The sequence below is a fragment of the Xiphophorus hellerii genome, chromosome 6 (genome assembly GCF_003331165.1).
Source record: "Xiphophorus hellerii strain 12219 chromosome 6, Xiphophorus_hellerii-4.1, whole genome shotgun sequence".
In the NCBI taxonomy this organism is placed as follows: Eukaryota; Metazoa; Chordata; class Actinopteri; order Cyprinodontiformes; family Poeciliidae; genus Xiphophorus; species Xiphophorus hellerii.
The window spans coordinates 1,598,287-1,616,942 of NC_045677.1; the positions used below are offsets into that span (position 1 = coordinate 1,598,287).

At 40.1% G+C, this 18,656-nt stretch overlaps 1 protein-coding gene and 1 long non-coding RNA gene across 2 annotated transcripts in view; one reads left to right on the forward strand and one right to left on the reverse strand.

Annotated features, from left to right (window-relative positions):
* LOC116721387 (tRNA wybutosine-synthesizing protein 3 homolog) overlaps positions 1-18,656 on the forward strand; it is a 66,907-nt gene that overhangs the window by 18,744 nt on the left and 29,507 nt on the right. The gene's annotated exons all lie outside the window — the stretch shown is intronic.
* On the reverse strand, positions 4,889-16,923 carry LOC116721397 (uncharacterized). Its single transcript, XR_004339590.1, has 3 exons — positions 16,913-16,923; positions 12,620-12,629; positions 4,889-5,024 (listed from the first exon to the last, which is right to left on the reverse strand). It is a non-coding gene; the product is annotated as an uncharacterized LOC116721397 (long non-coding RNA).

Consider the following 18,656-nt stretch of genomic DNA (forward strand, 5'->3'; position numbering starts at 1 on the left):
CCAGCCAAAACAGCGATGAGTAACGTCTTTAAGCTTTTTCAAATTGAACCAAGGCGCATTGAAATCAGTTGGAATGTAGAAATCACAAGAGATAATGAAGATGAGGAAGACCAAACAGAAAAAGAGGTCGGAGTTGGAGCTGGTGTTTTGATGCTGCTGCCACATTTAGCTTCATAAATGAAACAATGATTGACAGGTACCCTTGTGATCCAGTAAGTAACTCCGGCTGGTGCGGAAACGGCTTTTTAGGGTCCAGTCTTGGTCCAATGGGGATCGGTGGTTTCATATTCAATACCGGCAGCAATGGCAATTAGTTCTGTTAGCACTTCAAATAGCTTGCCTGCCTGATGTTTCTCCCAGTGTTTTCTGCTCCCTAGCTGGTGGTAGCGGGGTTTAGGCACTTTGTGGATAAAAACTACCTGCACAACATTTGTTTTTAGCTTGTACATGCAATGATTGCTTTTGACAGTTTTGCTCATTTAAATGACTCAGTCTTCTGGAGAGAAAAGTTGAGGGTACAAATGTAGGTGTTTTGGAAGTTGTTAGGCTCTTTCTTACTGCACTTTGTTTGTTTTTTTTAAATTCCAGCCAACAGTGGCATGGTGTGGGATTATCTAAAATTACACCAGTCAAGTGCAATATGATGAACTACTACACTAGTGAAATTAGCCTTTCTGTGTTCACTCTGTAGATTCTAGAATGGACCAAAACGTGTCGTCAACCCATTGGGTGAATAAGTGTCGACCTCCATAGGGAACAAATACAACAAAAGATGTAAATTTTTGAAGCAATTATGAGTTTTGGTGAATCACAAACAGCAATTTTTTAGTTAAAAGGAAACATGTCCAACTAATCTTGGATCCCTTTAAGGAAGCATGGTGATAGACCAGCACTGTAATTAGGCCTTAATAAATTGGACTGATGACTCTTCTGGAACCTCCTACATTGAGAGCTGCAGAAGACAAAATCTCCACAAGGACAATTTAGTGGACCTACAGGCAGCTTCAAGTCAGATCCATAAACCAAACCTTTAAAATCCACTCCAGATTTTCCTCTTCAGGTCACTGTTTCTATGCACACATGTTGACATCAAACTCCACATTGCTGTTGGCTAATTAGAGGCTTGGAAGCTGTCAGTCACATGGAGTCCTGCCCTTCATTAGCCACAACCTGTGGTCTAGAGCTTCTTGCAGGACTCCATCCATCTGACACAGAGGGTCCAGCAGCAGCAGGTAGGCTGAGTGATCTGCTTTTTCACACAGAATGGAGTTCTTGTCCTCATTTATTGATTAGCTATATGGAATTGGTTGTGCCTGTTTTAGCTATTAGGGCCTTATAAAAACTATATGTTGGGTCATGAAGCTACTCCTAACTTATCTATGTTGCAGAAACGTTTCTCCCATTCTTCTGAGCTGTTAGTATAATAGTTCAGCAAAGAAAACACAGGGGAAGATTTTAATTCCTTAATTCAGCTTAAGCTTCAGTTTCTCTTAACTGGTGATCATTTGGAGCCCGCAGTATATAGCTACAATATAAACTTGAAATAATTCATAACTTTAGCAATTTTATCCCACCTGATATTAACTTGCAATAACTGTATTTGAAGCATACATTTAGAAGTAGATGTGTCGTAATGGAATTTCCAGGTTTGCTGTTTCTAATTAGATTAATCTAATGTTTTTTTATGGAGGAAACATTCCTTGTATATCTTTTTCACATTTTCCCCCCATCAGGCTTGTGCTCAAATATAAACACTAACTATGGTGTTAAAAAAAAAAGATGAGTGCACATTGTAGGTTTATCAGGTAGGCAGACTGAGCACATGGTGGTTTTACTGATCATCCCACGTGGTGTTTAGCAAGCAGATGGTTTAAAGAGATTACCTGCCTAAGAGCAGATTAGCTTGGTTTTCCACTTTTCTATTCACTGGTTACCTGATCAACTGATGGACTGCTGTAAATCTCCCACTGTTTATTTTCTAGGAGAGAATATGGCCAGTTTTGTAAAGATATTTTCATGTGACTCTACCATGTTGGAATGACTGAATGAATTCAGACCTAACTGGGAGTCTGGTTGGATTAAATCCCTCTCGCAGGTTGACAGGGTATGTCTCTTGATGGAAGGAGTCAGGGCAGAATAATTTGCATGTCTCCTTCTACGATTGAGTGTTCCCCTACACTAAAGAATATTAGACTAGTTTCAATATTAATGCTACAAGAAGATAAAGTAAACACAGCCTCGACATACTTCAGGAGTTAGCAATGGGAGCGTCAATAATGTCACTGCACTGTAAAACATTTGAAGGTGGCCTAACTTGAAAATAAAATTCAACCTGCTGCCTTGAAAATGCTATTTCAGTCAACAAAAAAAGTTCATGAAGTTAATTTAACAACAAGAGACAAGTTGTCTAAACATTGTTTTCTGAGTTAATTAATATTGACTTGAGTTTTAACTTAATGCTTCAATTTAAACCAAATAACTGTTTAACACTATGTAAGAAAAAACTGCTTTCTTTAACTGTTCTTTAAGGAGCACACATTTCTCTATTATTTTAACTCACAATATCAAGTTAAAATAACTACTTATTTTACTTTATTTACTTTACATGAAGTATTTATTATACTTCATATTCTTGTTTCAAGCTGGATGAACAAAATTTCTGATCTGATAATGAATTTTATTAAACATCTCAATGGATTCTGTTCAAAATCATTTAGTGTGAACAAGGTATTATCCTGACCAATTTGACTCTTGCACAAGAGTCACATCAATGTAACACACTTCCATCTCACTCACGGTGCAACGCAGGATACAAAAACATGCCGCTAAGCACACTGGCAAATAGTTCCCACTTTTGTCTTTTTCTTCATTTTTTTAAGTGCTAACCTAAAAACTCTAGCTTATTCAACTCTTGGAAGTTTAACAAAATTAATAAAAAGTTAACACAACTTACTACTGTTAGTTTATCGTCCACAAACTCACACATTTAGGTTCAAAATCTAAAACTCACTAAATTTATTTGACTTAAGGGGTTGAAGGTAGTAGACACAATTAAATGCTTCTCAAATGCTTTGGAGTAGGGGTGCCCAAAGTCGGTCCTCGAGGGCCAGCATCCTGCATGTTTTAGTTCTCTCCCTGGTTTAATTCACCTGATCAAATGATGGCTCATTAGAAAGCCTAAGAAGAACACTGACATTCTGAAAAGGTTGTTGGTACTACCAGGGAGAGAACTAAAACGTGCAGGATGCCGGCCCTCGAGGACTGACTTTGGGCACCCCTGCGAGTGTGAATGCATTTGGATTATGTGTTCCCCAAGACGAGTTTCAATCAGAAGTCTTCTGTAAAACCCCTCTCAATACTGGTGGAGGTTGCTAAAGCACTCATCCATAAATGCTCCGCAAACACTTTCCCCACTGATGTGGGTGCATTGCCAAGAAAAAGAAAAAATTAACCAGAGGCCCTGATGCTGGGGGTTGATGTAAGGAATCTTGTGCTTTAATACAACCTTGACTTGCTGCGAGGAAAAAAGATAGTAGATTCACAAAATTGATTAGCTGGACATGACCTTGTTTAGCAGTTCTACAGCATTCTTGATGACATCATAGACAAGAAAATGTTATAGTGAATAGAGAAAAATGAACAGACCAAAAAATATAACCCAAAAAGAATGTGAAGATATGCAGCACCGGGAGAGAAATTTAAATGTCTCAACGGGAACAAAAACATGTTAAGGGCTAAAAGAAAAGGATTTTGTGTGATATGTCTCCAGTAAGTGAAATGTGTTAGAAAAAGTCATTGCATACAGACTGATGTATTTCTGACAACTAAGATTTTCTGCTTTCAGTTGATACAAACATGGCATTTAAAATTACAAAGAAAAACTGTTTCGTGGGTTTAATGAAAAGTATTTTCAATACCTGCTTTGTCATGTTTTTTTTATATTTGTCTGACCCACATGCAGAGACGTTCTAAAGAGACCAACAAAATTTTAAAGGCTTATTTGCAAAAATGTATGAAAAGTGCAATAGTGAAGGTGGTAGGAGATTGGGTACAGAACCAGGGGGAAACCTGAAAGATTGGCGCACTGGAGGTAAAGTGTGAAGTAAAGTGAATTGTGTTCATTCCCAAATGCTGCACATGACGTTTACTTGTGAGGACTGGGATGTCCGCTAGAGAGAGCTGAGTGGGATCAACTGAGATGAGTGATAAAGGTTCAGAGAAAGATCTGAGTGTTGAAGAGACATGGTCCAGTATTTTCTTTTAGGTTTTATTGGCTCCTAGTGACCAATAGGAGTGGTCTAAAAGGAATGTGGGTAGTGAGAGAGGGGGAAGGTCACCAGGTCAGGACTCAAACCTCCTTATGTGGATTATGCTTTACTCCCGTGCCGCACTATGATTCCTAACATAGCATGGCCTGGGGGAGGAATTTTTTAAAGTTTTATTTGAAGTGCAACAATGCCAGTTGGGCGGTGTTTTTACCCAGCAAATGGAGGTTCATAAATGCTCATGAACACAGAATGAGTTAACCCTAACAATTCCTTAAGACAAGATCCTACTTAAAAACCATGGCTTCAGGCATACTACTCGATCCCTGAGGAGAAATGGATGGAAAGGTGCAATGAAGACAATGTCAGTTAGTCCACAAAAGAAAAGCAAAACATGCAATGCAAGAAAAAGAACTAATCAAACTGAAAAAAGAAAGCAATAAATTCAATAGTGCAAGCAAATACAAAAAGTTAGAAAATAAAACGAACAACTAGTAGAACAAATTGTTAGTGGAGCAAACTGTCAATGTCCAGTTCTACACCCCTTTACAGCAGAGTGAGAGGAGGCATGCACCAGAGGTGGGGACTCAAGTCACATGGCTAGAACTTGAGTCAGGCTAGAATCATTAATATTAAGACTTTAGACTTTACTTGAAAAAATGTTCAGAGACTTGGACTTTGACTGTTGCATCAATAACTTGGAACTTGAATTGGACTTGAACCTGTTTACTTGAAAATACTTGATATTTTACCCAAAATCTGGTTGCAGCACAACCAATCAAATTAACAAGATTTAAAATAAAACAATTTTTAAAAAAAATTGAGATAAATACAGATTTTAAAAAAAGAACACATTACATTTAACATATACTGTAACTGCAACATTATAAAAAAAAATAGACTTGAAAGGACTTCAAATTAAAAGTTTCAGACGTGAGACTTGACTTGAGTGTCTTTACTTGAGACTTGACTCGGGACTTGAGGATAAAGACTTGAAACTTGCAAAACTCTGACTTGGTCCCACCTCTGGTATGCTCTACCCAATCAGCAACAGATGCAGTGGAGAAACAGCCCAACAAACCAACGGAAAGACAAGACAGCAGAGTGTACTGAGCCCTGAAGCTTTAAATCACAATCATTCTCCTAAAACAGAAAGCTGATTAATTGTGGATTCAGCTAAAATAAAATTAGGATCTAAATTGCAGACAACATACCCAGGGAAGGAGTGGCAGGCGAGAATGAGGTGGAAGCCGTGTGCCACAATTATCTCCATTGTGTTAATTTAAGATAAAATATTATTTGATAAATGTTACTTTTTGAATAATTTCAAAATAAATCATCCATCCATTTTCTGTTCATCCTTTGTCCCTAATGGGGTCGGGAGGGTTGCTGGTGCCTATCTCCAGCTACGTTCCGGGCGAGAGGCGGGGTACACCCTGGACAGGTCGCCAGTCTGTTGCAGGGCAACACAGAGATATACAGGACAAACAACCATGCACACACACACTCACACCTAGGGAGAATTTAGAGAGACCAATTAACCTGACAGTCATGTTTTTGGACTGTGGGGGGAAGCCGGAGTAGAAGGAGAACATGCAAACTCCATGCAGAAAGACCCCGGCCGGGAATCGAACCCAGGACCTTCTTGCTGCAAGGCAACAGTGCTACCAACTGCGCCACTGTGCAGCCCCTAAATAAATCAACTAAAGCTAATTTAATTTTAATTCTATTCTATTTGAGAATCAAAGGTTGTCTGTCTTCTTCATAATTTTGAAAGAACATCATAACATGCCCTACTCTCTCATCAACTCCACAATAGTCACACTAAGCATTGCAAAGTTTCCCTAGAATAAGTGCCATTTAGTCCAGTGTGCCCAAATCTAATACGAGAAATTTTTCTCCAGTCTTCTTTTGGATTTTATAAAACCAACATCCTTTTCTTTCTGTCTTCCATTGCTTTTGCCATTTATCTTTCATTTTCTTTTTAATTAACATTTTAATTTCTCTTCTACAAAAATTAAAAATCCACTGATGAGTTTCTAGCAGCCTCCTTTACAGCCCTATAATGATGTCATCTATCTTGTGTTCTGGGGCCTCGTGTATAAAGCCTGTGTATGCTCAACAAATGTGCGGCGCCATATTTTACTTACAAGTAAAGCATAGCATGTATAAAAATGAATGTGGCGTGAAAATTTGTGTAAATATACGCAAACTTTTGACCTGCCATGGAAAACATAGTCAGTGGAAGTACTCAGAGGGAGCGTTTGATCATAGATCATATTGATCTGCTGGGAAATGTTGATGGTTTATGTGATATCTTCACACTTAAGAAGTAGAGTCACTCTTAGCAGTTGTCTTTTATAGGTTTATTCTGTCTTGAACACAACTTCTGTCTTGAACACAACTTAACACTTATAAGACGTCTTATACGTCTTATAAGACGTATAAGACGTACAGGCATCAACGTCTTCTCAGCCTAGTCTTCTTCTCTAGAACTATCCTCTAGGCTATTCCACTACTCCCTCTAGTGGACTGGGGTAATACAACTAAACTCAACTGAGTAACTAACTCAGTATACTACATCCCTCCCCTTTTAAGAGTCAACTAAGATTTGTAAACTTAACAAGAAACTAACATTCCCATGGTTCTGGCGACAGTAATCAGAACTCCATATACTTAAATGTGGAATGTTAATAACTAGCTATTCCAGAGAACAACATTCTGTACTTAAGGTACACACTACTTGCACAAAAAGTCACTCAGATAAGGAGGAGCCTTCCTTTGACGTTCTGAGCGGCGAAGTACTGGTGGTGTTGGATCTGTTCTCTGTTCGATGTCCACGTCTGTCACATCCCCCTCAGGAACATGACCCTGAGCTGCTTCAGCAGCAGACTCCACGAATGCCTTTCCTCCTGAAGATGGAGCCACCGAGTCCACCGGTCCAAATGTCACTACGTCATCTGGAAACTGAGGAGCATCCCGTGCTTCAGCCCAATCCATGTCCCTCTGCATCACATGTCGTTTCTTGATCTGATCAACATGACGCCGCATAACACGTCCATCTCCCATCTTCACCGTATAAGACACTGGACCTGTGCCCCCTAAAATGATGGCAGGCACCCACTTCGGTCCATGACTGTAGTTACGGACGTACACGTCATCGCCGGGAGAAAAACTTCTCCACTTGCTGTGGTTGTCATGATATTCCTTCTGCTTTTCTTGCTTCTTACGCACTTTAGCCTTTATGTCCGGCAGCAGGAGATCCAGCGTAGAACGCAATCTCCGTGACATCAGCAGTTCAGCAGGTGACAAACCAGTGGTACATTGTGGTGTGATTCTGTAGTTAAACAGGAATCTTGCCAACCTTGTCTCCAAAGTGTCCCCATTAGTTTTCTTCAGGCCTTGTTTGAATGTCTGTACAGCCCTTTCAGCCAGGCCATTAGATGCTGGGTGGAAAGGTGCAGATGTAACATGCTGTATTCCATTCCGTTTCAAGAACATTTCAAACTCCTGACTCGTGAAGCATGTGCCGTTGTCTGAAACTAACATCTGGGGTAGACCATGTGTGCTGAAACACTGTCTGAGTTTCTCTATGGTAACTTGACTTGTTGCACTGTTCGTGGGATACACATCAATCCATTTCGAATGTGCATCTACCACAACAAGAAACATCTTGCCCGAGAGAGGGCCGGCATAATCTACATGTAGTCTACTCCAGGGTGTCTCTGGCCACTCCCAAGGGTGCAGGGGTGCAGCAGCTGGAGCCTTCCTATTTTCCTGACATGTGCGGCAGGATTGTACTTCCTTCTCTATTTCAGCATCCATCCCGGGCCACCACATGTAAGAACGTGCCAGACCTTTCATTCTCGAGATGCCAGGATGTATACAATGTAGTTGTTTTAAAAGGGTAGACCTTCCCTTTTGTGGAACAACCACTCTGGCACCCCACAGTACACATCCATCTTTCACACTCAACTCTAACCTTCTCTGACTGTAGGCCTTGAACTGAGTGTCCACTTTGTTTGGCCAACCTTTTAAACACCATGACAGCACTTGTGACAGAATTTGGTCTTTAGCTGTCCATTGTTGTACTTGGGATGTGGTGATGGGTGGATTATCCATCACATCCAGCATGAAGACTTGTCCTGAGTCTTCCTCCTCATCAGTCTGTGGCAGTGGCAGACGACTCAATGCATCTGCGTTTGCGTGAACTTTCCCTGGTTTGTATACAATGTTGTACTCATATGCTCTCAACAGGGTAGACCACCTTTGCACTCTTGGCGATCCCATCTGTGGCACTGGTTTCGTTTCATTAAAAAGGGAGATCAGAGGTTTGTGGTCAGTGTTGATTGTGAATTTCCGACCAAAAATGTACTTGTGAAATCGTTTGATCCCGAATATGATGGCTAACCCCTCCTTGTCGAGCTGTGAGTAACGCTTTTCCGCTGGCGTTAATGTCCTTGACATGAACCCTAAAGGTCGCTCACTTCCATCTTCCATCACATGTGACAGCACGGCTCCCACGCCGTATGGAGAGGCGTCACATGCCAGCACCAGATCCCTGTCTGATGAGTAATGACACAGTACGTTTGCTGATTTCAGCAGCTGTTTAGCTAAGCTGAATGCTTCCTGCTGTTCTTTATTCCAACTCCATGGAACTCCTTTCCTCAGCAGATGATGTAATGGTGCCAAACGTGTAGCAAGGTTAGGAAGGAACTTGTTGTAGTAATTTAGGAGACCCAAAAAAGCTTTTAGTTCAGTCACTGTTGTGGGAGTCGGAGCTTCCTCAATGGCTCTCACTTTGCTTTGTACGGGTTGCAAACCTTCCGCATCAATTCTGTGACCCAGGTATTCCACCTGATCCTGTAAGAATGCACATTTACTCCGTTGCAGTCGCAGTCCAGCTTCCTTTAGTCGTTTTAGGACTTCATCCAGCGTTTTCAGGTGTCCTCTGGTGTCACTTCCAGTTAGCAGTATGTCATCCAAGTAAACTACTACGTTTGGGAGACCTTGCAGCAAGCTTTCCATTGTTCTTTGGAAAATAGCTGGGGCTGATGACACTCCAAATGGTAGTCTGTTATACGTGAAAAGGCCACGGTGTGTGTTTATCGTCAGGTATTTCTTTGAGTCCTTCTCCATAACTATCTGTTGATATGCATGACTTAGGTTGAGCTTGGTAAACTGTTTGCCTTCTGTCAGTGAATTGAACAGGTCTTCCACTCGGGGAATTGGGTATTGTTCCAGTGATGAAACCTTGTTTACTGTTAATTTATAATCACCACAAATTCTGACAGAACCATCTGGCTTTAGAACAGGCACAATGGGCGCGGCCCACTCTGCATACTTCACTGGGGTTATGATACCTTCTTTTAAAAGTCGTTCTAACTCAACTTCCACCTTAGACCTCATGGCATATGGAACTGAGCGGGGCTTGTAAAATGTAGGATGGGCGTCAGCAGATACACGAATGGTTGCCTGTGCACCTCTTAACATTCCCAATTCTTCTTTGAAAACCTCTTCATGTCTCAAGAGAACCCCTTGTAATCCTTGAGCTTCAGTTCTCACGTGTCTAATCTCATCCCACTTGAGTTTCAATTTCTCCAGCCATCCTCTGCCTAGCAGATTTGGTCCAGTTCCCTTCACGACCACCAGGGGCAGTGTTTTCTTCTGGTTTGCATATCTCACTTCAACCTGAGCTACACCAACCACTGTAATTTTCTCTCCACTGTACGATTTAAGAGAGAGTTTACTTTCTTTAATCTGGGGTCGACTGTCTTTATGCCACAACTCCAAAAAGTGGTTTTCATTCATCAGACTGACACTACATCCTGTGTCAATTTCAAACTTCACTTCTTTTCTGTTAACTTCCACTTTTACTTCGAAGGGCTCAACTTTCTGGATAGACGTTTCCGTTGACAAACATGCTAGAGTGAATGCTTCTTCATCATGATCTGAACTATCTTCATCCTCTTGTTTTTCACATACCTTGTGTGATTTGTGTGACCGTCCTTGGCGCCCGCCTTGACGTGCTCCTTTTTCCTTAAGACTAGTCTCACCTTCCTTTTTATTTTTAGACCTGCACGCCCTAGCAATATGTCCTATTTTTCCACAAATGTGACATTTGGCGTCTTTAAACTTACATCCAACCGCACTGTGACGTTTGCCATGACAGCGGTAACACTCACTCTCTCTATTTTCCCAATCTGCTCTCTTTTCTTTTCTCTCTGCCACCATGCTGTGACACGCCGCTGACTGTTGCAAGTCTGAAACGTTCCTGTTTGCAGCTTCGTCGGCTACAGCCATCTGAAATGCTTTTTCAAATGTCAGGTCACTCTCCGACAGCAGACGTCTTTGAATCCTATCGTCAGCGATTCCGCACACGAGACGATCTCTCAACCGCCGTTCCAGCGTAGCTCCAAAATTACAATCTTGAGCCAGGCGTCTGAGCTCTGCCACATATGCACTAACGGACTCAGCAGGTTTACGGGAACGAGAATCAAACTTGTATCTTTGCACAATCTCACTTGGTTTTGGATTAAAGTGCTCTTTCAGCCTTGTAACCAACTGACTGTACGTTTTAGAACTGGGCTTGTCCGGGCTCACGAGGTTTCTCATTAGCTTATACGTGGCTGGTCCCACCACACTAATAAGTATAGCCCTCTGTTTAGCACTATCATCAACGTCATTTGCTTCAAAAAACTGGTCAAGAATCTCACAGTATTCTTCCCAAGTTTGTTCCTTAGCATCAAATGCTGACAGAGTGCCGAATGTCGCGCTCATGGCGGCCTCGCTAATCACCTCCTTTGGTAATCTCTCCTCCTCCTGTGTCTTATTAAAAAAGAAGAGGATCATTTAATGCTAACTTTGGACAAAACGTTTGGCTTCTTCTTCCTCTTTTAATTTTGCCCGGGATCTTCGACGAGTGACGTTCTCAGTGGGCGACGTGTAGCGACCGCGTGCTGGTAAAACGAAACAACAACAAAGCGTGTTGACGTCACAGATCACAGAGTTTAATCTCATACAAAGCAATGAACAACAAAGCTGCAGAGGAACAGAGATATGCATTTTCTCATAAAAAATAAAGACACACAAGGGGGAAGACACAGGAGACACAGAGACAGACAAAGGCGCCCACGTGGAGAAAAAAGATGGAAAAAAAAAAACTCTCCGTTGGCTTGCTGACTTGTACTTTTAAATGAAAGAGGTGTTTCCCTATTTAATATATGCAAAGAAGGCGTTCTGCTCTTCGACCAATTAGAACTCCCTCAGGCCCCCAGAGAAAGTTGGAACTCCCTGATTTATGGCAAAGGTGTCTGTTTTTTATCTAAGCAAAGGGCGGACTACCCCGTGGTCATCTCTGCCTGATACGGAAGATCCCTGGTGCCAAAAAGTCTCTTCTGCCCCATCGGAATGTAACTTTATTGCTCTGTGTGTGTCAGCGGGGGAGGAAAAAAGGCCCTGCTTTGTCTGCTTTCCGCATCTCAGACGAGACCTGTTCCAAATAGGAGTATTGTATATAACTGTTACACATGTCGTATATTGGCTATATTAAACACCAAAAAATAATCATTTTTCTTAACAGTCTCCACCCGACAATGTGCGTCCTTTTCTTCCTCCGTCTTGACTCCAGTGCTTCCCGTTTCTAGCCAGTATCCTCGTCGCCAATATGTGATATCTTCACACTTAAGAAGTAGAGTCACTCTTAGCAGTTGTCTTTTATAGGTTTATTCTGTCTTGAACACAACACTACAGGCATCAACGTCTTCTCAGCCTAGTCTTCTTCTCTAGAACTATCCTCTAGGCTATTCCACTACTCCCTCTAGTGGACTGGGGTAATACAACTAAACTCAACTGAGTAACTCAGTATACTACAGTTTATTATCGTTTAGATTGCCCAGACTGATCATCCTGGAGCTCTCAGCAAAACTTAAAGAAGCAATTGCACATTATCGGTGCAATTGCAGTCATCCTTCAGTCGAGCCATGCCTGCTTTGTGAATGCACCTTCATGGACAGAAAGCATCTCTATTCTGTAAATGTAAAACTTATGTATGATCTCTCTATGTAGAATAAACATCCACATTCCCCACTCAATGGACTCTATGACACCCGGCTGAATGCTCTGTTGTTCAAACAGGCATTTAGATGTTTTGATCTCTTTATTTATTTATTTTAATTGATTCTTTAAAATGTTTTCTTTTTTGTGAGGTTCCTAGTGAAAAAAAATACTTTAGTATATTTCAAATATACTTACATTTGTGTAAATACATTTTAAGTATAAGTATTAAGTGTACTACCTACAAATATATACAAAGTATACTAAAAGTATGCTTGTACCAATTTTGACATTATAACTTTAAACACACTTACATATAATTGTACCAAAATACACTTTTAAAAAATATATTAAATAAAAGTATACTTTAAGTGAACAAAATATGTATTTGTACAAATGTAAATATACACTTGCTCAAGTGTATATTTAAAAGATATTTTAAATAGCTTTAAAATACCTGTCAAAGATATTTTGTGTATATTTTAAAATATATTCTCAAAATAGAATTTTTTAAAATTCACTTAACACTTACTTTAAAATTATTAATTTCAGTACATCTTAAATTACATTTCAGTATATACTTTGTCGTTGCGCAACACCTCCCCCACCCCCTTCTCTCTCTCTACTCCCTCTTCTGAGAGGGGAGATATGCTACCAGCTCTCTGTCTTAACGGGTGAATTGAGTTTCCTAAATCTGCTGGGATTTACCCTGTCCAGAACTGAAGTAAACTCTGTTTAAGCTGGCATCGAGAAAAGATTCACCTGATTTCTGACGGCCTACATCCAGGTGTCCCAACCTTCTTCCCCTTGTGAATTAGCCAGACTGAGCAGCTTGCAGCCAACTAGTTTCACAGAGCTCACCTGTTAACTCTCGCTCTTTCTCTTTATTACAACTTGCTCTTAGTATTGAACCAGGTAGGTTTTAGTGACTCGGCGAGTCCCAAGGATGTTGTTTTACATTTGGGCTACCAGCAACCTATAAAACATTTTCCACCTTTTCCTCTCCAGAATCAAACATCATAGCTATTTTAAGACCATCAAAAAACTTTGAGGTGACTCATTAATTGAATGTCCACAACATCTTTTAGATTTTCTTTATGCTAAATATTTTATTAGTAAGGCAGTTTTGCAAGGGTCAGTACAGCTTAATTCAGTAGCAGAAATAATCAAATAAGTAAAATCAGTCATCTAGTCTCTTTCCCTACTGCTGACACTGAGAACTAAAAAAGGGAACCTTTGAGAGAGACGGACAGAGTTTGGCGTTTCGAACCCCAGACCTGGCCTGATGATGAAGAAGGTGTTGCAGTAGAAGGAGGATGTTGACCGATGAAGGCCGGGATCTCTGTAGGTCTGATGAGCTTCTTCTCCGCATGGATGGTGAGGTCACACAGGACTTGGGTGCTGCCAGGAAGGAAGGCACCAGATCTTCTTCTTTGCCTTTGTTTTTTGTCTTTGTCTTTGCCTTTATCTTCATCTTTGTCTTTGGGGTCTGAACCCAGATGGTGAGAAAAGTGCGATGTGAAGCCACATGTTGCGGGGCTGATCAGTTGGTCCCCATGCGCCGAACAGTCTTCGACTCTGTGGCCCCGGCTCTTCTTCAGCTGCAGAGTTCTTTGTCCATCTCGATCTTGGCTCGAAGCTGCCTGGAGGATCCAACCAAAGGTTCCTCTTTTGCACCCACCTTTTATAGGGTTTATCCACCCTTTTGGTGCATTTGCATTGGCTAGCCCTGATGTTGTGCTTGTTTCATTGGCTGTCTGCTTAGACAGATGATCTCATACCCATCACTGTCTTAAGAGACCTTATGTCCTGATGTCTGTGCTAATGTCTCAGGGTTGCTCAACCTCCTATGTCCATTGCCTGCACAACCCTTTCTCTGAAACGTTTACGTTGTTCAACAACCTGCTTCCAAATAAGGCGTTGGTCATTTCTGCTCTCCTGTCAGTTCCTCTATTTCCCCTAACCCAGGGGTCTCAAACTCGCGGCCCGCGGGCCAACTGCGGCCCTTGGGATGATAGTTTGTGGCCCCCGCCTTAATATGAAAGTTTAATGTTAGTGCGGCCCGCGAGTTTGATATAATTGGCACTTTTCAGTGTTGTGTGCGGAGCTGAACGAACTTACCAATCACGGTGGAGTATATTGCTCTCGGGGGCGGGACATCGGCCGGGCCTATTTGCATTTTCTATTTGTCATTATTTGCATGCGGTACATGGGCAATTTCCGGAACCGCTCCCGCTTCACGTGCTTCAGCATCCAGTCTAGACCCGGAAGTTGCTGATCAGTGTAACGTAATTAAGGTTAGGCGCTGTAACGCTTGGGTTGTGTTTAAGGGAGGAGAGGAGGCGGCAGATTCGTCAGGACGGTCAAAAACTCACAACCACACTGGTACTGGGAATTCCACAGTGTTGTCCTTTAATAAATATGCTCTTCACCAACCTTACAAAGCCCGGTTGAACGGCTGCTATATTATCAGACATGAAAATTGAGCAGTGTCCAAACAACCCGTAACATTACTAAAAAGTTAGGGAGCTAACATGTCCGTCTAGCACGTTTCTCCCACGCTCTCTACAGAGAAGCCGTGGCTCAAACTTCTGACATCATTAGCAATACTAGAGTATCTTAAAGAGACACTACACAATTACGGCTGTTACAGCGCCTGACTACGGCCAAATATGGTAATAGGCAATCAGAAAGGTTCGGCTGAGGAGACCGTGTGTGTGAATGCGGCCCAGCCTCACCCAGACTCTACCTCCAGTGGACCCCGGGTAAATTGAGTTTGAGACCCCTGCCCTAACCTTTCACCTACCATCTACCTTCAACATATCAGTGATCTTTAATTGCAGTTACACCTTTTTACACCATTTCAAGTTCAATGTCAAAATCACATTTATAACTTCTTTAGCTTCTCTGATTTAGCATTCATTTATAATTTTATGATAATCATAACTTATTAGTTAATCTTATTATAATCTTAATGTGAGTTATTACAGATGTTTTCTGAAAAGAAACCAAGAATAATCCATGATTCTAATTATTTGATACCAAAGTTACAGTTACTTGTTTTACTTGCAAGCATACTCACAAATGTAAGTATTATTATAACCATACCAGTATTAATATACTGTAAGTATTTTACTTTGAATCTTATTCAATTACTCAAAATGTTTAGATTTCATTCTTTAAAACTTTCATGCTTTGAAATAAGGAATAGTCTAAACTATTTTTATAAATTTGCAGGCTGGGAACTTGCTTCCTCTTTTTTCATGAAACCTGCTCTTCCTGTTTCATGACTCTCTCTGTCTGACTATGATTTCTTATGATTAGATAGAAAAAAAAGAAGTAGAATTAAAGCAAAGTTTGCAGGAGACAAAAACAAAACACACACAACCAGATGGATTTTATTGACATTCAAGTCTACTGTTGGGCCTAGATGTCACTTGTGTGATTAATTTTAAATATAACTTTATTTATTATTACTGTTAAACTTAAATCTCCAGGATGGGGAAGTGGGATGATCTCGGGTTTTCTTGACAAATTTAGGCTAATAAAGTGTGCTTTTTTAGGTGACTTAATAATCATTTACTATTTTTGTTAAAATGGCAAAGAATAAAACAAAATCCTTTTAGTGGAACTTGATGTAATGTTGTTTAACAAAGTAACTAATGTGTACATGCCTCAAAATATTAAACATTGACAGTTTAGTGAGTGAGGTTCTACAACAAAAACAATACTTGTCCTTAACACTAAAGGTAGCAGGTATCTTCAGTTTCACATCTCTCCGAATATGATCTGCTGTTTTCAGTTTTTTAACTAAAACATGGAAGCTGTCTTTGCCCAATCCATTTTCAGATGTATAATGGAAGATCTATTAGTGAACGGCAAACCAGACCAGACGGTGGTGGTATTGCACACTTTCAGTTTTTTTTTAAAAACGCCATAAAAAGAAGAAAAGCCATGAATCCGGTGAAGATAACAGACGCTGTTCAAATTCGTCATTTTTACTCGCATAATATTGCCTTTAAAGTAAAGAGGTTGATAATAGTTAGTAGTATTGGCAAATTCAAGCTGGTGACGTTCTAGTCCGTAGTGCTGGGCAAATGAAGCAATGAGGCTTTCCAACCCTTTGCTTTGCAAAAAGGTTCATTACTCGATGCTTCATTTATCACTCACTAGAGACATCTGCTGGTGAAACTGTAACAGCTTTGTCACTCAGTTGGATCATACTTCCAAAAATTAGTAATTGCAATATTGTTACAAAGTTTTCATAAAACTCATGTTTAGTACCAGGAGAATCAATTACATCATATTTAATAGTCATATGTTTTAATTATCAAAATGATTTGTAGCCAATCTAATCCTGGTATATGTTGAACGTCAGTGCTTGTGTTGGGTTTTCTTTTATGTCAGACTGATTTGACAATAAAGACATTTGATGTTTTAGTGTCTTGGGAGTGCAGTGCTTGTTGGGGTATTCGGTTTTTCTTGGATATCCAATTGGCTCTGATCCCTTATATTTGGCTACAGTTTTAGTCTTGCAACAGCATTAAATCTGTTTCTGCTGTGCAAGACTGATATATCTTTGCTGGTCAGACTACAAATAATTGTGGAAATTTCCAGAAGGTGAGAAATTGGGAGGCGGAGGGGTTAATTATTTTTATTTAATTAGAATTTTATTGTGAACGATCATCTCAAAGTATTCCCAGATGTCAGAGATTTTCCTCTTGCTGGCTCCATTTCAGACAGTCAATCGAGTTTATTTATGCAGCACATTTCAGCAACAATGCAGTCCAAAGAGCTTTACATCATAAAATTACAAAAATATAAAGTCATAAAAAAACACCATAATCAACAACCAGTAACAAACATTTCATTTTGATGAGTGCCATCATCAATACACATCAAATATGTTGGTCAATGTTCCTTTTATTTTGTCCACTGAAGACAAATATTCTGCTCTGATCAAGGCCGGCCCAAAGCAAAGCAAACTAAGCAGCCAGTTAGGACCCCAGGACCACTAAGAGGTCCCCCTCAGTGGAACTAATTTTTTTCTTTTTTTTTTAGTAATGATTTCTGTGTCATTATAATATTAAAAACACACAATTTCACTATGAACTGATTTGTTTTTACAATTATATATATTTGATAATGTATGTAGAAATTATTATTTTATTGATAAGAAGAAACCAAATAAATTGCTCTTGGGGCCACCTGGTACCCATGGCAGGTACCGCACGCTTCGCTGGTAACATGAGCTGCTGTGCAACGTGCAGAGCACATCCAGACTTCAAAGCTCCGGTCAGAAGATAAATAAGCAAAACAATGTCTCAAAAAAGGACTTATCCTTTGGGGAGGGAGAAGAGGAAGAATAGAAAAAAGCCAAGATAAAGGTTTGTTTTAATGTGTCTTGGTAATGTAATGTAAAATTATATGTAAAACTCCTAATAGAAAATTAGATTGAATGGTCCAGTTTAACAGTCAAACATTTATGCTAGGGTCTTTGTGTTTGTGTGAAACTGAGTTTGAACTTTAAATGAGTTGATTCTCATGGTGGCTCTGCATATTTCTGAGGTATTTTTGGCTTCAAAACGCCGTGTTTGATAACAATAATTAAAGCTTCTCAATATTTGACATTGTCTAGCAAAATGTTTTTACATCAGGCTACATGGCTGCTATATCGATGAGCTACTCTATGCTGTACTTGGGGATTTGTTGTTTGCTGCTGAGCAAAATCATTTTGTGGCCAAAACAAACATTATTTTTACATCAACTTCTAAGTTCTGTTAAAATCATTTGAAGGGTCAGAATCAGTACCAATCCACATTCTCAGGGGAGAAAGACTCACCTGGTATAAATAACATTTTTAGCTATTGGAGTAACGCTTAAGAGAAATTTATTTAATCAAAGAATGTCATAAATATGTGTGTAGAGCTGCACCAATTGCAGTTTTCTGGCCGATCCCTGGTTACCTATTTTTAAAAAGCCTGACCTGCTGATTTTGATTTTAGTTGATATGAATTTTTTTTTGTCTGAAATGTCACCAAATATAGCAAAAAGGTCGGTGAGTTGGCAACAGTGGGGTGAATATTGTTAATTGTAAATGTTCAGACCTGACTTGATGGGCCGGTCTGTCAGTCAAAGAGGCTGATTTATAAATCTTTGCTGATGAAGATAAGATCAGGGGATAAGATCACCTTCACATGTAAGTATCGGCCAATCACGATCCCCCCAAATTAAGGAAATTGGCGCCCAGAAATCAACTGGTCGATAAATCAGTTGGCCAATAAATGTATCCTAAATTATACATGTCTATAATGTAAACAGCACTGCCAGAGATGC